The sequence below is a fragment of the Geotrypetes seraphini genome, chromosome 9, assembly GCF_902459505.1.
Source record: "Geotrypetes seraphini chromosome 9, aGeoSer1.1, whole genome shotgun sequence".
Classification (NCBI taxonomy): Eukaryota; Metazoa; Chordata; class Amphibia; order Gymnophiona; family Dermophiidae; genus Geotrypetes; species Geotrypetes seraphini.
Genome location: NC_047092.1, coordinates 22,162,820 through 22,186,367, shown reverse-complemented (window position 1 = coordinate 22,186,367; position 23,548 = coordinate 22,162,820). Strand labels below are relative to the sequence as shown.

The window sequence follows — 23,548 nt, the reverse complement described above, 5'->3', positions numbered from 1 at the left end:
AGAGGGAAAAGGAGTAGAAAAGTATTATATGGTGGTGTCTAATTATTATTTTAGATTTATTAACTGCTTTTTCATGAAGAGATTCACCCAAAGCGATTAGCATTTAGTTCCTACAGTGCTAATTGTTAGATAACACTATCTCCCCCCCCCCCCTTTTTACAAACCATAGCATGATTTTTAATGCCGGACATGGCAGTAACAGTACCGATGCTCATAGGAATTCTATAAGTGCTGGAGTTGTTACCGCCACGGCTGGCGCTAAAAAACACCCTACAGTTTTGTAAAAAGGGGGCAGGGTACGTAACACGATTTTTGTTCCTGGGCAGTAAATTATATAGAACAGAGAACAAATTCAAATCAAGTTATATTTAAATTACCAGACCTCAAATACCCAAGACACTACTCAATTGATTTTTTTCGTGCCCTTACTGGGGTGGTAAATTCATCATCGGTGTTTGGTAAAGTGATTTGTGCTGTGCAAATTTATTTGAATATCAATTTTCAATAAATATAAAAGTGCTTTAAGTGCTTAAGGTGCTTAGAGAAGGGGAGCACTTATCTTTTGTGCCTGATGGCTGCCCAACCGTTTCACGTTTTGTTTCATCAGGGGCTATGCTTCCTTATATTGTTGTACCTAAACTGCTTTAGAGAATTTTATCAAAACCGCAATAGTCCGCACCTGTTGTGCGGTTTTGATAAAATTCTCAAAAGCAGTTTAGGTGCAATAATATAAAGAAGCATAGCCCCTGATGAAACAAAACATGAAACAGTTGGGCAGCCGTCGGGCACAAAAAATAAAGGAACTCAGGAGGGAGAGGGGTGCATTGGGACACCGAAGGTAGAACAGGACTCCCCTTTCGTAAGTACGAGCCCAACATAAGTCAGATGTTCATAAAATGGGGACTGTCTGTATATTGTAAGTCACTTTCACATATCAGCCCCCAGATGTTTCTCTCATCATGTTCTTATTATATTGTCCTTGGTAGTGGCGTATGAAGTCCAGTATATCCTGGTGGACACTCTCACCTTGCTCCTCTGAGTATGCTCACATATTCTCCTTGAATGTCTCAAGATGAGCATCAAGGTCATGGACTTTAAGAGACACCCTACTAAAGCCCACTCTAGGTCATGGACTTTGAGAGCCCACGTTACTATAATTTTTCACCAGATTCTCAACCAACTCCATGTAGTTTTGGCCATGTGATTGCCCAGGAAGCCCTCAACCACTGCAACAAAGTATTTCTAAGCCACTTTCTGCTTCCTAGTTAACTTCTTAGGAAATTCCTTGCACTTCAGGATCTTCTATATGTGTGGTCTGACGAAGACACTAGCTTTGACCTTTGCCTCAGACAGATTAGGGAAGATGTCTTAAAGGTACAGTACTTGAAGGCTGCCGACTCCTTATCTAGAGCTCTGACAAATTGTTTAATTAGGCCCAATTTGATGTGCAGTGGTGGCATCAGCACCTTCCGGGGATCCACCAGTGGTTTTCATTTGACATTGTTTCTCTCCACAGAAAACTCGGTCTGCTGTGGCCAATCCCACTTTTGGTAATGCACCTTTGTATCCCTGCTGTCCCAAAGTCAGAGATAGCAGGGAAACTTGGTAAAAGTGCCTTTGAGACCCATTAGGAATGCTACCATTTTGAAGTTTCCGATGACCTCCCAGCTGTACTCATCATACTTCAAGATGCTGTTGTAATCTTCTTTGAAGTGAACTGAGTGGAAGAAATGGATACTTTTTCCCATTATGGAGCAGCACAGCTTTGATGCTCCTGGGATGAGCTATCAATAAAGAGACACCACTCTTTCAAGTTACAGGCAATTCCAGTTGCCTCAAACAGACTGGTCACATTGTGGTAGAAGCAAAGCCTACCTTGATGGGTGAAGAAGATGGAAAAAGCTTGGTGACACTTCCTATGATCTATGACCTGCACACTTTTATGCAAGTTCCACTGCTTGAGCCTAGACGTCAAAAGCTCGGCATTGGACTTGGTGAGACCAAGATCTCTGATCAAGTTATTGAGGTCTTTTTAGTTTGGATAGTATGGGATTCTCTCATCAGCTGCACCACTGATATTGTAAACTGGATCTACACTGTCTCCTTCGCTCTCTTCTGAAGACAACTGCTCTCTCTTTGGGGAAGAGGGTAAAAGGGCACCTAAGTTTACTCAGCTTGGAATCAATCTGGAATGTTCTACAAAAAAAACATAAATTTCAAAATATCAATGCCCTGGAGGGGAATGATAACCATTTTCTATACTTTTGTGGCATAGACAATTAAGAAACAACACATATTTTGTTACATACCCCCTGTTTTACTAAGGTGTGCTATGCGGTTTAGCGCACGCTAAATATACGTGTGCACTAACCGTTAACATGTCCATAGACTAATATGCACATGTTAGCGTTTAGCGCACCTTTGTAAAAGGAGCTCATAGTGTAATCCTCGACCAATGTTAGTGTCATTATAATCAATGTCAGGTTACAATTTAATTTGAATTGTAACTTGAAAAATTTATAGCTAACAGTGTCTTCACGGAAGTGCAGTTGTTAAATTGGTTTTGAGCATGTTGAAGACAACCTTATTTATAGAGACCTTTTCTCGAAAATATTTTTTTATTTTTATGATTTTGATCCTGAAGAGCTTTTAGATGAACGTAAGTTATTTATTGTTGTACAAGTCTTTAAGCCCATTACATTAACGGGTGCTAGAATATATGTCTGTCTGTCTTTCTTTCTGTCTGCCTCTCTCCCTTGCTCCCTTTGTCTGTCTCTCTGGCTCTCTCCCTGCCCCTGTGTCTTTCTTCCTTTCTTTCTGTCTCCCTCCCCACTTCCCTGTGCAGCAGCCGCAGCATTCCCTCCCCCTCCATTTCCCTGTGCAGCAGCAGCATTTCTCCATCCCCCTTTCTCTTCCCACGGTTTGGCCGGCTCCCTTGCCGGAGTTATTTTTAAGTTTAAAGGTGCTGCGGCAGCTTCTCTATCACCGCCTGCATCGGAAGTCTTCTCCGACGCAGGTGCGGCTCGTGAGAGGAGCCACCGCGCACCTGTAAACTGAAAAATAACTCTGGCAAGGGAGCCGGACAACTGGCAGTTCAATGAGAGCCACAGCTTCCTTAAACATATCCTCCCTCCCCCTTCCCTTCCTTCCCACTGCCTTAGTCCATTGGCAGAATTATTTGTAAGTTGGTCCTGTTGTTCAGTTTGGCCTGCTCCCTTAGTGCCTTGCCATAGTGTATTTTTAAGTTCAATGATGCGGCGGCGGCTCCTCTCACGATCCCCACCTGCGTCGGACTTCCGACGCAGGTGGGGATCATGAGAGGAGCCGCTGCTGCGTCTTTGAACTTAAAAATACACTACGGCAAGGCACACAGGGAGCAGGCCAGACCGAACAACAGCACCTTGAGGTCCGCGAGTGTGCTTATAGGAAAACAGCTTCCTTAAACACATCCTCCTCCCCCCCCCCTTCCCTTCCTTCCTGCTGTGTGGCCGGAACTTAAAAATACACTACGGCAAGGCACGCAAGGATCAGGCCAGACCGAACAACAGCACCTCGAGGTCCGCGAGTGTGCTTACAGGAAAACAGAACCCTAAGCGCGCATGCATACTTCTACCTGCCAGAGACCTACTGATCACGGAAAACAGAACACGCAAGTAGGCGTGCACATGCGCGCTTACGGTTTTATTATAGCAGATTGTCATTTGATTATGTGTGTATTGTGTGAACCTGCTTAGGTTTAGACGGGGTACAGATTTTTAAATAAATAAGTGTGAAATGTGTACACAGCTCTCTAGGGAGGGCAATTTGATACATTATACAGGTGTGTCAGAGTCAGAACTACTGTGCGTTCTGAATAATAAAAGCCAGTATGCATGCACAGTTCCCTGTCAGTGAGTTCACAGCACCCTCTAGTGACTCATCTTTAGGAAAACGCTGTGGACTCAAGACCAGAAAGTGGCAGTGGGTTGGACTTCAGAGCCAGCCGATCCTTTGCTTGACTACCTGACTATGGCCCTCTACTGGACCAGAACTGGGATGGAGAGGAATTTCTCAGAGACAGAAGCATATTTCCCAGTTTCGGGCTAAAATGCAGAGTTGGAGATACTGAGAGTGTGTTTAAAAAATGCCCTCCTCATTCCTGAAGTGTACAAAAGAAGAAAGCATGCATGTCACAGATGAATGAGTTTTTTGCCACAAAGAAAATTGTACAGAAGAAGTATGACAAGCGAGGAAAACTGCTTTGCAATAACAGAGACCTGTGTGACTGCCTGGAGGTGAACTGCCAAGGATGCTTTGATCCGTGTCCTAAGTGTAACTCATTAATGAGCCAGAAATACCTCAAAGGTGAACCTGTGTCTAACACACAGTATATGACCTGAAGGTTGCCATTCAATTTGAAAACAAAACAAATAACAGAGAAAGTTGAGTACATAAGGCAAGGTATCACTAGCAGAAAAAAAGGTAATATTGGCCCTGCAGAATTTACTGATAACACCCCGGCTGGGGTAGTATGGCCAGCTCCAAAGGATATTCAAACTCAAAAAGGTAGTTAAAAGAGGGGGCCACAATGGTACAGGGCTTACAAGACAAACCATGCACAGCAAGACTCAAAATAATTTTTTTTTAAACATACCCTCTAGAGCAGGGGTCTCAAAGTCCCTCCTTGAGGGCCGCAATCCAGTCGGGTTTTCAGGATTTCCCCAATAAATATGCATTGAAAGCAGTGCATGCACATAAATCTCATGCATATTCATTGGGGAAATCCTGAAAACCCGACTGGATTGCGGCCCTCAAGGAGGGACTTTGAGACCCCTGCTCTAGAGCAGTGTCTCACAAATCTTTTTTGCTCTGGCATACTAACGGAGCAAATGTTTTACCGTGGCACACCCACAACCCCATCCTGCTCTGTCCCGCTCCACCCCCAGCCCTGCCTCACATGAGCCTCATCTAATTTTTCCTGATCTCGGAGCCGTGTCTGGAGGACCTACGAGCATGCGCAGATATCAACGTGATGACGTTGCATGCATGTGCACATACGTGCGTCGCATTTGTCTTCTGCGCATTGCTCAGAGGTTCTCCAGACATGGCCCCGAGCTCAGAGAAAACAAGAAGAGGTTTATGTGGAGGCAGAGAGGAGGAGAGGAACTGACGCCAGAAATGCCATACATGTGTGCTTCAGTCCCTTTCGGCACACCCGAAATTACGCTACGGCACATAGGGGCAGGATTCACTAAACCTCCAAACCGTGCACGATCCGTTTCCTATTGCATGTCGGCTGACTGATTCAGTAAAGGCCTGCATGCAAATGGAGACAATCGTTAGCACGCCCCCCTACCCACGGCCATAGCATTCCCCGCTCATGCGCACACCCTGACAGTAGTGACAGGAGAAGCAGCCTCCTGTCACTTCTGTCAGGGCTCAGCCCAGCCCAGATCTCTCTTGCCTGGCCAAGATGATTATTTTTTTTTTAAAAAGATGGATGTCTAGTAGTTTTGATAATGAACGTTTCTCTGCCCTGATGTTTGGACGTTTTTGTGGGAAACGTGCAAAGTTGGACTTAAATGTCCTATTGAAAATGGCCCAAAATGCATATAATAAATTCCTTGGAATATTGGCCAAATTATTAATAACTCTCTGGGAGCCCTGCTTATTGATTCTCCACTTCCCCAGCATCTGTCCCCTGCTTATTCATGGTGTTAGTAGATAAGGGAATCAAACAGAGAAGTCTGTGATAGGGAGAGGCAGAGGATGGACATCAGAGGGCCATGGGAGATAGAAGTGTAGAGAATATTGACTTTATAGATCTGCAGGAAGGAGAAGGTAGACAGAAATCTATAGGAAAAAGTCTTACATCCTCTCTCCACTCATAAGAACATAAGAATAGCCTAACTGGGTCAGACCAATGGTCCATCAAGCCCAGAAGCCTGTTCTCACAGTAGCCAATCCAGGTCACTAGTACCTAGCCAAAACCCAAAGAGTAGCAACATTCCAGCATCTCAAAGTATAGCAAGATTCAGGAACCCCAATGAGAGCAACATTCCAGAGCTGAGATTGTGATGTGTGTTACATGCAAGGCAATCAGGTTTTAGGGCTATATTACAGCACTGAAACCATTGCATAGTCATGTCCTCAGTGCTTTTGACTTAGAAAACGTAGCTCTGATGGTATTGCTTGACCTCTCATAAACTTTTGGTTTCATCGACCATGGTCTTCTTGCAAAAAATGTCTTCTACTAGCTTTACAGGCCAAGTTTGGAACTGGTTTTCATCCTTTTTTTCAGACACACTCCTTTAAGGTCACCTCTAATCATACTTTCTCTACTGCTCACTCTTTATCTTGCGGTGTCCCATAGGTATTCTGTATTATTTCCTCTCTTGTTTAAAATCTTTGTCAATCCACTGATATTAGTGCATATTACTATGCCAACAATATCCTTCTGATACATTACATTCACCCATCTGCCCCTGATAATTTCCCACTCCAATGTTGTTTTTCCCAAGTATCATCCTGGGTTTGTGACAATCAACTCATACTTAATCCTTCTAAAACAGTAACTGTATGGTTATGCAGCCGTCTTCATTGTCCTTCTATAGCTCCTACGTCATCCAGTGAGAACTGACGAAGCCATTTCGAAAACAGTGTGGGCGCAAGCGGGAGCGCAGAAGGCTTGCTGCTGACATCCGCGCTCCTGACCTGTATGCCGCTAGCAAGGGAGGGACACACGCTGGATCACCAGGGACTGCAGCGACGACGACAAAGGAGGAGGCGGCAGCAGAGGGCATGTGGCTGTTTTAAAAGGTGCAGCTATGGTGGCGATGATGGTGGGCGGGTAGGTGGGTGTTTAAAACGGTATGGCGGCAGGGAGTTTTTAAATGATGCGGCTACGGTGGGCAGGTAGGTGTTTAAAATGGTGCGGCGGCAGGGGGATATCAAAATTGTACCTTCACTCCATAAGACGCACTGAGATTTCCACCCACTTTTGGGTGGAAAAAAAAAAGTGCGTCTTATGGAGCAAAAAATACGGTACTTGTCATTCATCATTCTTTTTTAGCCCCCCCCCCCCTTATTATGGAATTATTTACCATGTGATTTGAGAGCATAATAACATTTGTTCTGCAAATTTTAACGTGTTTCCTAGCTGATGTGTTCTGCTGCAGCTGGCCCAGGGGGGTTCCACTCTGTGGTTTCTTCTAGTTCTCTTCTATTTTAACATTTGCTATATATTCTGCTTTCTCGTTGGTGAGGGCCTTTCCTTTCCTGGTAGAATTATGGTGTTCTTTTCCACTACTATGTTTTTTTCATTATTTTTACTTTGTTATATTCTGTTCTAAAGGTGGCCAAATATGACCCATCATTGAATTTTACATGGCCTATGAGACCATGGGAACTGCTACTACTATGAATTATTTCTATAGCGCTACCAGACACATACAGCGCTGCACAGTCACAAAAAAGAACACAGTCCCTGCTCGAAAGAGCTTACAATCTAAACAGCCAAGACAATCAAACAGGATGTCATGGATACAGTTAAGGGGAACGGTTACCTGAAAATGTCATTAGCCAGAGTTCTGATGATTTTAAATACTATACTATATTTTGCAAATATTTTCAGAATAACCACTCCAGCAGTTGGTTTTTATTCCATCCATTCTAGTTAAAGTTTTACTTATTTATTTATTTGTCACAGGTCTATAGCGCTCTGTGCATTTCTAGTTCTGATATTTTATAACGTTGCAGCTTGCTTGATGTACTGACATTCATGTGGCCTTCTGTGTATAATAGTTGCCTTCCCCTGTGCTACTCAAAGAAATCCCCACAGCCTTCTGGTCATATGGAGTGATACAAGACACACTTTCTTCGCATTTGCAATCAAAGTGATGTTCTTCTTTGACTCCAGTAGCCAGCACTGCCATAGAGCGCAGGAGTACAGTCAGATGCCACCACATCAGCTCCCTTTTTTTTAAAAAAGCATATTGCACCTCCCCTCACCGCTCAACTTGAACACTGGGAGATGAACAGTGAGAGGAAGCACAAATCCATGACCCCTGCCTTTTATACAGGTAATTCGGAATTTATTTATTGGGATTTATTAACCGACTTTAAGAAGAGATCCACTCAAGGAGGTATATAGCAGATACAATTTACATAAAACTTACAATTTTGTTAACAGCATCACAATAGTAAAATGATCAAATAATGTATAAGAATAAATACAGTCAATAAGATCAACTTAGACATGGCATAATGAAACATATAAATAAGACAAACATGAAACTGTGTCAGAAATATTCATATTTAACAATTCTATAGAAAAGTCATGTAATGGAAATATGACAAATGTCAGTATAATAAAAACAAATACCGTAATAGACATCATAGGAGCCAGCTCTGTGGGTGCTTGAGCACCCCTAATTTTGAACAAATGCTTTGCCTTTGCCCAAGAAGGGGTAATTTGTAATGGGATTAGCACCCCCAATAGTTCTGAAAAGTTGGCTCTTGTGATAGACATCATGGAAGAACATTCAAATAAACACAGATATAATATGATGTCAGCATGATACCAATGAAACCCCTTATAGGCATCATAAAGAATTACTTCTCCGAACCCGACTTCACCCAACTTCTCTACGCCTTTATCCTATCCCACATTCAACAGGCTTGACAGCAAAAAAAATCTCCAGTGCTTACAACGCATATAAAACGCAGCAATTAGACTCCTAAAGAACTTCCATGCTTGCAACCCTATCTCACAATCATTATCATCAGCCCATTAGCATTGTATCTGTAAGGGCCTAGTAATAGCATACAAGTCATTACACAACATAGCGCCAACTACTTAACAGACAAGCTTCCTCCATATTTCCCAAACAGACCACTCCGCTCTCAGGAGGAAGCACATCTTCAAATACCCCCTGGCTGTGTCCTTCAATTCCAGAGTGCCAGATGCCACTCCTACTCCCATTACCTGCCAAGATACTGGAATCAACTACCTTCTCACATCAAATCCCTCGATGGGCTTCTAAGCTTCAGGAGAACAATAAAGCCTTACATGCCAGGTTTTGAAAAGCCGTACAGACCCCTGGACATGGAAAGGAGGACATGTTCAGGAAAATCCGGACTTCTGGTAACCCTATCCTAAGGCCTTGATGTTTAAACGGCCTCCTCCAGAGATGGAAGAAAGGGCTGAGGAGGTATGAAACCTGTTCATGTAGGCATTCAGAGCAGTTTTACCCTCCACAGAGTACGTGAGATACACTCCTGGCCTTTTCTACCTTTGGAATGTGCTGGCAGAGTGTGGACTTTATAGAAGACAAGATCCCTTAAGAACAACTGAACTGTGAGTTCTTTATTTATTTGTTTTAAGCTTGTATTAAAGAAGTTTACTTCAGGAATACAGAGTCCAGTCTGATAATATTATATGTTACAGGTTCAATGAGTTTATCTGGGATCCTCTGGGAGAAGCCAGTCACAAAAATTGTCCTTAATATATCTTGTGTTTTTACAGGATCATTCTGGGAGGTTTGGGGGTAGGGTCATCATGATTCTTGAGATAATAATCAAAATCTTGTAGAGTGGCCTGTGTGTTTAAAAAAGAAAGGGAATGGGATTTGATAAACTGCCTTTCTATGGTTATGATCAAAGTGATTTACATATTATGTTCAGGTGCTTAATTTGCACCAGAGTCACAGAGAACTATAGTAGGAATTGAACCCAGTTCGCTAGTTTCTTAGGCCACTGCACTAGGCTACTTCTCCACCTAATATGCTTGTACCTACCTGCCCTGGCAGTTTATTTTTCATTGCCGACACTGAGGCTAAAGCTCATAATTTGGATTCATTTTTATTAGCATTTTCTTCTAAGACACATGGCCATATCTGGGAGCTATGAGGGTCATCACCACTCCATGGGGCTGCCAGATTGTTCCTGCAGAATGGAAGTCTTGCTTCTACTCCCTTAGACACAGGACTTTCATAATATCCCCCAGCACAAACCAAACATCTGTGCAAGTTTAGAATTCTTCCAGAAATTAAAATTCATTGAGGTATTTGTAGTGTTTTCTGCTCTTCATTGTTTTAAATTGCAAATGTTAAGGTCCAGTTAGAGAAGTTCTTTGCTGGGTATCTTTACTGGTGGAATCAAATAAATACATTGTCAGCATGGATAAAGTTTCAAGTTTATTAAAATTTGTTTTCCCACCTTTTCTGTAATCAAAGCGGCTTTACATAATAAAAAATGTAGGGTGCAGGGAACAAATAAACATCAGAAACATTGCATCATGGAAACATCAAGAGACAAACTTTCAAGACTAACTTGACTAACCCTAACTAAACAAGCAGGCACATAAGGAAAGAACTACAATCGTTGATAGGTGTAATGCCAAGTTCGTTAGGTAGTCAGCACTTCACGGCATACAAAGAGACATACATAAGGTAATGCTTATTAAACTAATTTAATCGTTATATAAATTGCATAGCAGTAATATACAAAACAAAAATGATTTAGAACAACTTCACCATGATTGTAGCAACACCACCCCTCACAGCCGGGAAATCCCCCTTTTCAGGTATCCTCACCAGGAATGATATATCAATGTTTATCAGTTAAAAATCTAAAAACAGAAGCCCTAGATATTTGTAAAATCGTAATGATGTGACAAAACAAGCACATTGGAGAGAAGAAATGGGGTAAGGGATATAGCGGCATATTCATAATATATTGGAAGCAGAGGATTGAGGGTACATTCACAATATATATCTTGGAAACCTGACTAGTCTGTGAAAGTTAAAAACCAGAGGTGCCTAATCTTGGTATAGTTACTGATAAATTTGAGAATTCCAATTGTCAAATATCAAACTTTACCTTAATACTAGCTAGCTCACTTCTCTGATTTGCTTCCGTTCGTTACACATAAATTTGTCACTTACTTTTGCCGAAAGAGTTACAAAGGACAGCACCTTTCCCACCAACCCCCAGTAACCAGGGAAAAAAAACCTTTGTTAACTGAAACGCAATCTTGTTCCAAATCCTGATTTTTCCTTCCTACTAAATTTTAGACATTCTTGACCCCATATGCATAAATACTTTCCCAAATCCAATGGATTGAAAGAATGAAAATGGTCCCATCTCTGTATTTTTTCCTGTTCCTTCATTTCATCCTGTTCCTATGTATGTCTGCAAGCATCCTAATGAACACCTAGTGCTACTGCTGTGTTTACATCTGCACTCTGCATGGATCATTATTCTTTATCTGTCAGACATTCATTCTCAGATCTCTCTAGGAGGCTAAGCTTCCCATATAATCAATACAACTTGTGTAGAAATCCAGATCCTTTTTCACAAACCACATTGTAAGGAATACATTTACAGTTCATGTGAAATTGATGCTTGTGCTCATCTGTGTACAGTATTGCTATTATTTAAAGGACTATTTAATGCACATATCACTTGGGTGAATCTCCGTATGTAGCATTCGATCTGGTCGACCACACCATCCTACTACAGACACTAGAAGCCATAGGGATCTCAGGCAGGGTATACAATTGGTTCGAAAGATTCCTTAAATACAGATCTTATAGAGTAAAGTCAAACAATCTTAAATCAGAACCATGGTCCAACCCCTGTGGAGTTCCTCAAAGCTCTCTCACCTACTCTCTTCAACCTCTTCTTATCCTCCCTTGGGTCTACCCTAGACAATCTGAATGTAACTTCATTCAGCTATGCTGATGACATCATCATACTCCTACCCTTTGATGCTCCTGACCCAACTTCTACAGAAAAATTGGAAAAAACCCTTCAAGCAGTGGAAAAATGGATGGCAGATCACAAATTGAAGCTGAACACTGACAAAACAAAATTTCTACTGTTTGAAAAGGATAAGAATCCCTCCATCACAGAACTAGAAACAAACGCCTCCAAATACCCTATACAACCTACCCTAAAATTCCTAGGAGTAACAATAGACAGATGCTGCACAATGCAGGCCCAAATCAACAAGACCACCCAGAAAGCATTTCTAACCATGCGCAATTTAAGAAAAATCAGAAAATTCTTCGACAAAGAGCAATATAGGCTAGTAGTCCAATCCCTAGTACTAGGTCTATTGGACTACTGCAACATACTCTATCTGCCTTGCCCTGCAACAATGATAAAACAACTACAGACAATCCAAAACACTGCACTCAGATTAATCTACTCACTGAGAAAATTTGACCACGTCACCGTGGCCTACCTGGACTCACACTGGTTGCCAATGCAAGCACGAATTCAATTCAAACTATACTTCAAAGCAATAAATGGCACAGCCCCCAATTACCTAAACAACCGCCTGTACCAATACGCCACCACTAGACAAAGAAGAACTAAGACCCCTATTACCTACCCCCCACTCAAAGTCACCCAGTGCAAGAAGATATATGACAGTCTGCTGGCGACGCATGCAGCGAAACTGGACCACACTATCTCCAACCTGCTGATAACAACAAACGACTACAAATATTTTCATAAAGAAATCAAAACCCACCTATTCAAAAAATTTATACAGATGGCTTAACCTCAACCGGACCCCCCTCAACACATCTCCCTCCTCCTCCCCCCTTCACCAGTTCCCTTCTCTTTAGCCTCAAGCATGTCAACTGCTTCCCTAACGGTATATATACTGGATCTGCACTATTTCCTATTTGTACAGCATCTTGTAGCTCTTGAAATATACAGCTCCATTATTCTTGTAACTTCTCCTGGAAATGACCAGAATTTTCTCTGTAATTATCCTGGAAATGTCCAGTTGTCTCTTTTGTAATCCGCCCAGAACTGCAAGGTTGAGGCGGAATAGAAATCAGTAATGTAACCTGGGAAACAAGGCCTCTAGTGGCAAGGGCAGTTGTTTTGGCTTGTGCTATATTCTTCAAATACGAGGGGCATTCAATTATTTATCTATCTGAGTATGAAAGAGAATAGCAAGCATGTTGTGACATGTATCAAGATTACTCATGCACAGTTGCGGCTCAGTGCAAGTTCCAAGAGACAGGATGTCAGGAGAGTCCTCATGTGAATCAAGTAAGAAACTGCTAAATTTAGAGCACCGTTCAGTGTTAAAATTTCTCACAAAAGAAGGGAAAAAGCCAAAGGAGATCCATGAATGCATGACTACAGTTTATGGTGAGTCTGCTCCATCATCCTACAAAGTAAAATGTTGGAGCAAGCAGTGTAAGTGGGATAGAGAGTCCATTGAAGATGATCCTCACACTGGATGGCCAGTCCTTCTCTTCCCAACCCCACTCACAACTAACATTCTGTCTCCCCATGCACCATTTCTACCTCCCCTCCCCCATGTCCATTTCTCCCTCTCTCATCATGCTCATCTCTTCTGCAACAACTTTTCTTCCTTCCCTCCTCCCCAACCCCACTCACAACTAACATTCTGTCTCCCCATGCACCATCCCCCATGTCCATTTCTCCCTCTCTCATCACTCATCTCTTCTGCAACAATTTTCCTTCTTTCCCTCCTCCCTACTCCCACTCATAATTAATACGTTCTCTCCCCATGTACCATCTCACCCTCCCCTCTACTCCATGTCCATTTCTTCCACTCTCATGCCTCCTGCAAAATTTTTCTTTCCCTTCCTCAGAAGCGAGCCAGCCTAGCAAAGGCCCCAAGGCTGCCTGATAGCAGCAACTGTGTATGGGGAAGTTAAAAGCACACAGCTGCCACTGTTAGTCGGGGGGGGGGGGAGGGGGGCTGAGGAGAGAAGATAATGATGCTGAAAGTGGAAAAAGGAAGGTGGGAGATATGTGAGCCTTCGTAGTTTTTCTCAAGTACCTCATTTCATTTTAGTTTGATACATTGTAAACCGCTTAGGTCAGTAAAATGCAGGAGCCATATATCAAATCTTAAATAAACATACTAATCCTGACTGCTGCACCTCGCCATGGTCGGCCAGTGTCCAAGTCCTTAATCGCTCGATAGTTTCAAATGGCCATTTCCGTGACTTCCATCACCTGCAGCAAGCAGCCGCCAATTTAACTTGAAGCCCACTCGAAGGGAAGTGTGGCTGTGATATGGGCGGAGTCTCGCACGATTCATCTTGATGAAATTTGCTTGGTCCTCTTTTCATACTTTTACCCAGTTTTACCGAGTGGCTGTGGCAGCTCGTTCTAATGCTGGTTTTGAGACCTTGGTGTTGTGGGCAGTCTTTTCTGTCCCTCCCTAGCTGTTACCATTGCTTTGGTACGTCACCTAGCGTATGAAATTTGGAAGGGATGTAACAGAATGGAAGATTAGGTTTACTTTCGATAATCTTCTTTAGGTTAGTCCCTCTCTGTATGCACTTAGTTGTTGAATAGCCTGCTTCTTTCTGCCTCCATTGTTCTCTTTACAGGCTTGAAGTTTTTCCAGCCAGTTGATGGATCCTGTGAGCAGTATTCCCCTTCTGTGGGTATGCTTTACTGAAGGCAGTCTTATGTGGGTGCTTGTTGCACGCAGCAGGTTAATTCTACATTGTTCCTCAATGTTTGGCTGGGCGGGCAGGCAGGCAAGCAGGCACCACCCCCGAAGTCGACCCTGTTATTTTGTTGGAGCCGGACTGGCTCCCTCCTCCCCCAGCAGCACTCCGTGAAGGAACACAGGAAGCGACTCACACGCTGACCCGGAACCTCCTCTCTGATGTCAGAATTGACGTCAGAGGGAAGGCTTATGGGCCAGCTACGTGCAGCGTGTGAATTGCTGCATATGCTGTCCCTGCACGAAGTTGCTGCTGGGGGAGGATGGAGCGAGTCCAGCTTCAACAAAGTAACAGGGTCGGCTTTGGTGGAGGGGGATGCAGGCAAGCAGGGATCGGCTTCTGTCAACGGATTGGGTTGGCTTCGGGAGAGCGGGGGAGGAGGTGCAGGCGGGCAAGGCAGGTAGCGATTGGCTTCTACCAACATGTCCATTTTTCATTAATCTTTCCTCAGGGTCAAGGCTCCCGACATGATTAATGTATCGTTGTTATTCTTAGTAGTTGTTGCTTAGTAGAGAATGACACGGTGACAAAATTCATCACCGTCCCCGTCCCCGCGGATAACCGCGGGAAACCATCTTCATGTCATTCTTTAAGGAAAGAGGGAAGAATCAGAGTATGAATGGCCACAACCACTGACCCGCAAGCTTTGCTTTGAAGAATGCTGGTGTAGAAGGACTGAGGTTGAAATAGACACTAGAAAATGACATGGCATTGTTTCCCGCGGTTATCCGCGGGGACGGTGACGGTGATGAATTTTGTCACCGTGTCATTCTCTATTGCTTAGCTCCACAGTTTTTCATTATACTCTGGTATTTACAGCACAGTTTTCCTCTTACCGTCAGTATATAAAGCAGGGTTACAAATTTCAAATGTCTACTAGTATTAATTATTTCTATAACGCTACCAGCAGGACTGTACAGAGTCACAAAGAAGTCAGTCCCTGTTCGAAGGAGATTTCATTCTAAACAGGACAAGAAAGACAAACAAGATGTTTAGAAACAGGATGTTGCAAGGTAGCTGCTAGCTGTGTAATTAAAAAGTTCTTGGCTGTCTTCCTGTTAAAATGTGAGCTGGATCAATAAAAGACTAGTCCCGTTTCACTTTGTGCGACTTGTGTTGGTATACTTTAGCCCTCTCTCTGTGCCATTGGAAATACAACTCCCATCATATGATATATTCAGCTGTCTGAGAATCGCGTGACAAGAGCTCAAGGCAGTACTGTCTCCAGACAGAAAGGTAAACTTCTCGGCTGCCAGGCAAGGATCATAGAGACCCTTTTGCCTTGCAGGGAATGATTGTCCGGAAACAAGAAATTGTAGAGAGGGGGGGGGGGGAAGGCTATAATGATGTATTTAACGTAGGTGAATGAAAAGCAGACCACTAAAACTGAGAAATTCCATTCTCTTCCTTCATGGCAGGATCTGCTATTATAGCCATATGAATCATTATACACTTAGCTTTTTATTCTGTAAAAATCTGAATGCTTCCTTATATAGACTCAGAAGGTGGTTGAAAGGCCTGAGGCATCCCTAATTAATGCTGGAGGGTCTAGGACTCCTCCAGTTCCCTCAGATAATAATGGTTTTCACTAACTTTGAGAATTTTGACATTTATCTCTCATTGGGTGATTTTTATATTCATGTGTATTGCATTTTTGCAGTAGTTTTGGTGTTTAGTTTTCCTTTTCTAGTGGAAATTTGGTAGGTTCATGAATCTGTTTATCGTTCTCTGTAGACTTTGACTGTTCCAGTATTTATATCCATTACGTTAATGTATATCGATTATGTGTCACATTAGGATAAAAACTTATGTTGAAAAATCTTGCACTGTAATCATGTGTAATCATGTCAAATTTATCCTGTAAACTGCATATTATGTACAGTATATTGGTATTAGATCCCTAGTATGTGACAGATTAGGATAAACCCAGTGCAAATTGTAACCTGTTAACTGTATATTATGTATTGTGTCCCCTAACACACTACTGGGTAATGCTAAATCCAATCAAAAGTGTCCCGAAGGGATAATATACTCCACAAAAAGAAGGGGGAATACTCACAATATACCTGTGTAAACTAACCAGCGGAGCTCAGAAGCAAAGGTGGCATGGAAATCACAAACAGGGACAAGCCCTCAAATGTGTTTTCATAGTGTCTCTCATTGCTCCATCTTTCACAAACAGGGACAAGCCTTCAAATGTGTCTTCATAGTGTCTCTCATTGCTCCATCTTAAGTTAGCTAAAAGGTTTTTGCATGTAATTTCAAGATGAACATGTAAAAACCTTTTAACTAACTTAAGATGGAGCAATGAGAGACACTATGAAGACACATTTGAGGGCTTGTCCCTGTTTGTGATTTCCATGCCACCTTTGGTTCTGAGCTCCGCCAGTTACTTTAAACAGGTATATTGTGAGTGTTCCCCCTTTTTTTGTGGAGTTTATTATGTATTGTAACCAGGGTTAAAAATCTGAGTGAGAAAAACAGGGTTTAAAAAAGATTTTAAAGGGTTTTTAAAGCAAAGAAAATCTGGAATGTAAGACCTGTAGGGTTTTTTTCCTATTTTGAGAAGTTTGGTTTGTGTATTTTTATATATATATATATCGGTGCTGTTTTGGTATTCTGTTGCTGATCTCCTGCACAGGTTTGCTGTCTTAGTGCAGAGATCAGCATCAGCTGTATGAACATTGTCAGATTTGACAGTTGAGAGGGTGACTTAGATCTGTGTGGAGAGGTTTTGGTTTGTGCCTTGTGAGAAGGTAATTATAGCTGGTTTTATTGAATTTTGAATAGGAATTGGAGGTTTTGGTTGAAGTTGAGGTTTAATTTATAGATTCTGGTATTTCTCCAAGGGTGAAAACGTTTCTTTCTGGCTGATGTGAAGAATTGTTTTATCTGTGAAACTGTTTGATGCTGGTAATGTTTGAGAGTCTGGAGAAAATTTCAGTCCGATATCCTGTGAGAATCTTCTGGGAAATGTTTGAGAGATTCTCTGAGTAATAAGTCTGTGGTGCTGATTTCTGGAGAAGTTAATGAGATATGTTCCTGTGACAGATTTCTGTGGAATGTTGTGAGAGACTATTAGTGAAGCAAAGTTGTGAAACTGCCTTGGAAATCTTTTTCTGGGAATATTTTCTGTAAAGATTTTTGGGATTTTGGGAAAAGATTTATATGCATGAGATGTTTAGTGAAAGTATGATTTTTTGTGATTATATATAGGAAATTTGGGGGAGGGAAATAGTATAGGGAACATCAATTATTTGTTTTTATTCTTTGCTAAGGAAGTATTTAGGCATCTTTGGGGTTTCTAGATTTAGGATAGGGTTTTTCTTATTGATTTGGTTTTAGTTAGAGTAGTAGGTTGGTTCCAGGGAGAGAGAGATCTACTAGCAACAGCGCGCCAACCTGGTACCCCTACATCGAAAGGACAGAAAGCTTACAATACACTAACCCAAGGAAAAAGGAGAAGTCTGAGAAGCTGGAGGCTGTAAGATAAATTATTTAAAGAAAGTGTTCTTAGAACCATCAATTAGTTTTCCCTGAACAAAGAATTTTAAAGAATAAATACTTATAAAAAATCCTGCTTAGTAACTGCTAATGGTGAAACACAATTAATGGGATCAAAAATTTTACTTGGACATTTAAATAACTGAGTAGAGGGGAAGCAGAATTTCATTGTCTAGACTTGTTATACAGCATTTGTTTATTAAATTTTATTTCTATTTTCAATTTAGAGTCCTTAGTGATTCTTTATATCTATTTTGTTAATGGTTTAATATATTTTATTGAGCACATCAAGAAAATCAAACAAATACACAAAAGGAACCGCAAACAAGCTCATATTTTTTGTACAATATTTCCCACACAACTCCCTCCCTGTCCCCACATTACCCCCTCCCCCCTCCACACACCCGGGTCCTCCGCCCAAGTACAACTCCAAAATATGCATTGAAATAATACAAACAACACAGGCATACCAATGGTAACAGTGATACAGAGACACATAGAATCAACAGTTAAGCAATCGGCTGCAAGCCAAGGGAGTCATAGTAGTCCAAAAGGGTTCCCAGGTGCGTTGAAAAACGCACCCTGGGAGAGAGGAAAAGTCCGTCACATCTCTTCATTCCCATATCAGGAAGGTAATCATCTGGCACCGCCAGATAGAGTAATCCGGCGGGTCACCCTCAAGCCATTTCAGCAAGATACATTTCAAGGCAATAAGGACAGTCCACTTGAGGAAAGCTCAGCCCCCCTTTGACTAGGATAATAATGGGGAACAGCTCCAAATAAAAACAAAAGGAGAGCATTGAATTATAATGGTCCAAATACGCTCTACAAAAAGAAAAATGGCATTCCAAAAGGATCGAATATTGGGGCAAGTCCAGAACATATGTCCCAAGTCCGCTTCAGGAGCCTGGCATCTAGGACAGGCAGCTGACTCATGAAACCCAGAAAGAAATATACAAACAGAAGACCAACTTATAATGTTGCTCCCAAAAGGTAGTGTATTTGCAAAAGGCAGGCAATCTACGGACAGCCTGCAAAAGCACATCTTCAGGTAACTCTACAGCTAGGTCCCGAGCCCAAGCATAAACATATAAGACCATAAGAAGCCCCATCTCCGGATCAGACCTTCGATCCATCAAGTCCGGCGATCCGCACATGCGGAGGCCCAGCCAGGTGTACACCTGGCATAATTTTTAGTCACACAAAAAATAAACAAAGAGTAATAGAAAAAATCCCAAAATTTAACTAAAAAATATTACTCACCAGAGATGGGTTACACTCCCCCGATAACCATTTCACAAACCAGTGGAGAAAAAGCCTCAAAAATTTCAATGCAGCAGTAAACAACTTCAATACTGTTTAAAGTCCAAGTGATAGTAAATAAGCAGCTTGGACTTTAAACAGTATTGAAGTTGTTTACTGCTGCATTTAAATTTTTGAGGCTTTTTCTCCACTGGTTTGTGAAATGGTTAACAGAGGAGTGTAACCCATCTCTGGTGAGTAATATTTTGTAATTTTTAGTCACCCATATCCCTCTATGCCTCTCGTAAGGAGATATGCATCTAGTTTGCTTTTAAATCCTAAGACGGTCGATTCCGCTATAACCTCCTCTGGGAGAGCATTCTAGGTGTCAACCACTCTTTGTGTGAAGCAGAACTTCCTGATATTTGTCCTGGACTTGTCCCCCTTTAGCTTCATTCCGTGTCAAATTGGACATTGTAAATAATTTTTTTTTCCTGCTCTATTTTGTCGATTCCTTTCAGTATTTTGAAGGTCTCGATCATATCTCCTCGCAGTTTCCTTTTCTCAAGGGAGAACAATCCCAGTTTCTTAAGTCGTTCCTCGTATTCCAGTTTCTCCATACCTTTTACTAGCTTTGTTGCTCGTCTCTGCACTCTCTCCAGCAGTTTTATATCTTTCTTTAGGTTGGGAGACCAATGTTGGACACAGTATTCCAAGTGTGGTCTGACCATTGCTCTTTAAAGCGGCATTACCGTATTTTCACGCATATAACGCGCGCGTTATACACGTTTTTACCTACCGTGTATACCCCTCGCGCGTTATACGCGTGAGCGCGGTATACAAAAGTTTTTCTACATAGATCCCACCCCGCCCGACGCCCGATTCACCCCCCCCAGCAGGACCGCTCGCACCCCCACCCCGAACGACCGCTCGCACGCGCTCCCACCCGCACCCGCATCCACGATCGGAGCAAGAGGGAGCCCAAGCCCTCTTGCCCGGCCGACTCCCCAACTCCCCGACAATATCGGGCCAGGAGGGAGCCCAAACCCTCCTGGCCACGGCGACCCCCTACCCCCACCCCGCACTACATTACGGGCAGGAGGGATCCCAGGCCCTCCTGCCCTCGACGCAAACCCCCCTCCCTCCAACGACCGCCCCCCCCAAGAACCTCCGACCGCCCCCCCAGCCGACCCGCGACTCCCCTGGCCGATCCCCACGACACCCCCACCCCCCTTCCCCGTACCTTTGGTAGTTGGCCGGACAGACGGGAGCCAAACCCGCCTGTCCGGCAGGCAGCCAACGACGGAATGAGGCCGAATTGGCCCATCCGTCCCAAAGCTCCGCCTACTGGTGGGGCCTAAGGCGCGTGGGCCAATCAGAATAGGCCCTGGAGCCTTAGGTCCCACCTGGGGGCGCGGCCTGAGGCACATGGGCCCAACCCGACCATGTGCCTCAGGCCGCGCCCCCAGGTGGGACCTAAGGCTCCAGGGCCTATTCTGATTGGCCCACGCGCCTTAGGCCCCACCAGTAGGCGGAGCTTTGGGACGGATGGGCCAATCCGGCCTTATTCCGTCGTTGGCTGCCTGCCGGACAGGCGGGTTTGGCTCCCGTCTGTCCGGCCAACTACCAAAGGTACGGGGAAGGGGGGTGGGGGTGTCGTGGGGGTCGGCCAGGGGGGTCGCGGGTCGGCTGGGGGGGCGGTCGGAGGTTCTTGGGGGGGGGCGGTTGTTGGAGGGAGGGGGGTTTGCGTCGAGGGCAGGAGGGCCTGGGATCCCTCCTGCCCGTAATGTAGTGCGGGGTGGGGGTAGGGGGTCGCCGTGGCCAGGAGGGTTTGGGCTCCTTTCTGGCCCGATATTGTCGGGGAGTCGGCGGTCCTTCGGGGTGGGGGTGCGAGTGGTCCTGCCGGGCAGGCAGGACCAGAGGAGACTCGGGGCAGGGCTGGAAACGAGCAGGCGGGACCAGAGGAGACTCGGGGAAGGGCTGGAAACGAGCAGTCGGGACCAGAGGAGACTCGGGGCAGGGCTGGAAACGAGCAGGCGGGACCAGAGGAGACTCGGGGCAGGGCTGGAAACGAGCAGGCGGGACCAGAGGAGACTCGGGGCAGGGCTGGAAACGAGCAGGCGGGACCAGAGGAGACACGGGGCAGGGCTGGAAATGAGCAGGCGGGACCAGAGGAGACTCGGAGCAGGGCTGGAAACGAGCAGGCGGGACCAGAGGAGACTCGGAGCTGGGCTGGAAACGAGCAGTCGGGACCAAAGGAGACTCAGGGCAGGGCTGGAAACGAGCAGGCGGGACCAGAGGAGATTCGGGGCAGGGCTGGAAACGGCAGGCGGGACCAGAGGAGATTCGGGGCAGGGCTGGAAACGAGCAGGCGGGACCAGAGGAGAATCGGGGCAGGGCTGGAAACGAGCAGTCGGGACCAGAGGAGAGTCGGGGTGGCCAGAGGAGAGTCGGGGCGGGCGAAAGGAGAGTCGGGCGGCAACGGGGGAGTCGGGGCGGCATGCGCGGTATACGTGTGTGCGCGGTATATAAAAATTTCTGTACATAAAGTTGTGTTTTTCGCGCGCTATACCCGTGTGCGCGTTTTACACGGGTGCGCGTTATCTATGTGAAAATACGGTATAACCCTCTCCGATCTACTCGTGATTCCCTTCTGTATCATGCCTAACATTCTATTTGCTTTCTTTGCTGCCGCCGTGCATTATGCCGACGGTTTCAGGGTCCTATCTAGCAGTATGCCCAGGTCCTTATCTTGTGCGCTCTTACCCAGAGTTGCTCCTGATATTCTATACTCGTGTTCCTTGTTCTTTCTGCCTAAATGCATTACGTTGCACTTTTCCACATTAAACTTCATCTGCCATCTCTCTAACTGACACAAGTCGCTCTGGAGTTCCTCGCTATCCTTCTGCGATCTGATTGTTCAGCATAGCTTTGTGTCATCTGCAAACTTGATGATCTCACTGGATGTTCCTTCCTCTAGGTCATTGATGAAAATACTAAATAAGATTGGCCCAAGCACAAGCCCTGGGATACACCACTAGTCACTTTCTCCCAGTCTGAGAAATTCCCATTTATGCCCACTCTCTGCTTTCTGTTCTCCAGCCATTTGCCTATCCATCTTTGTATATCCCCCTCTATTCCATGGCTTTGTAGTTTCCTGAGAAGTCTTTCATGTGGAACCTTGTCGAATGTTTTCTGGAAGTCCATTATGTCCACCAGTTATCCACTATCAATTTGTTTGTTCATGGTCTCAAAAAATTGAAGTAAATTTGTCAAACATGATTTCCCTTTCCTGAAACCATGTTGACTGGCTCTCATCAGGTTGTGTGTATCCAAGTGCCGGACTGTGCTATCTTTAATCAGTGCTTCAACCATCTTTTCAGGGACAGACGTAAGACTCACAGGTCTGTAGTTGCCCGGTTCTCCTCTTGATCCTTTTTTGAAAATTGGCGTGACATTCGCTATCTTCCAGTCATCCGGTATCTGTCCAATTCTAATTGACAGGTTGGCAAGTTTTTGTAGTAGTTCTCCGATTTCAACCTTCAGTTCTTTTAAGACTCTCGGGTGAATTCCATCCATTTGTCACTTTTAAATGAATTCCATCCATTTGTCACTTTTAAGTTTGTCGATCTGCAGTATATCTGATCCAAGTCCACTTCTATTGTGGTGAGGCTGTCTTCTATTACTCCTTTGAACACTTCCACTGCTTCTGGGATTGTTGGTGTCCTCCTTCATAAAGACAGATGCAAAGAAGGAATTTAGTCTGTCTGCAATTTATTTGTCTTCCTCTATGTACCCTTTTTTTCCCTGGTCGTCCAGGGGTTCCACCGCCTCTTTTGCGGGTTTTTTCCCTTTTACGTAGCTAAAGAAGGGCTTGAAGTTTTTGGCCTCCTACGCTATTTTCTCCTCATAGTCCTTTTTGGCATCCCTCACCGCCTTATGACATTTTTTCTGATCATCTTTATGTTTGTTCCAAGCTTCGGTTGTTTTCATGAGTTTCCATTTTTTTAAAAGAGTCCTTCTTTTCTTTTATTGCTTCCTTCACCTGTCTAGTAACCATGCTGGTTTTCCTTTGCCTTTAGTTTTCCTTTCTTTGGAAATCCGTGGAATGTAGAGATTTTGTGCTTCCGTGATAGCATTTTTCAGTAGGGACCATGCCTGATCTACCGTTTTAACTTTGTCCACCTTGTTTTTGAGCCGTTGTTTCACCATGGCTCTCATGCTATCGTATTTACCCTTTTTAAAGTTTAAGGTTTTGGTATGTTTCCCTTTCCCGATGTCAAGTTTAAAATTGATCATGTTGT

The 23,548-nt window shown here is 43.9% G+C and overlaps 1 protein-coding gene and 1 long non-coding RNA gene across 7 annotated transcripts in view; one reads left to right on the top strand and one right to left on the bottom strand.

Annotated features, from left to right (window-relative positions):
• Positions 1-23,548, top strand: part of ARSA (arylsulfatase A) — a 92,856-nt gene that overhangs the window by 35,725 nt on the left and 33,583 nt on the right. For 2 of the 6 annotated variants that reach the window (XM_033959505.1, XM_033959500.1), the window contains exons 1-2: positions 6,606-6,798; positions 8,872-9,337. The exons of 1 other annotated variant lie outside the window; for it this stretch is intronic. The gene's annotated coding sequence lies outside the window, so the exon portion shown is untranslated. Of the gene's footprint in view, positions 1-6,605; positions 6,799-8,871; positions 9,338-15,622; positions 15,735-23,548 lie in introns of those variants that run through there. 3 more of the 6 variants (XM_033959501.1, XM_033959502.1, XM_033959503.1) reach the window with 3 other exon arrangements.
• LOC117367171 overlaps positions 1-23,548 on the bottom strand; it is a 56,485-nt gene that overhangs the window by 22,386 nt on the left and 10,551 nt on the right. The gene's annotated exons all lie outside the window — the stretch shown is intronic.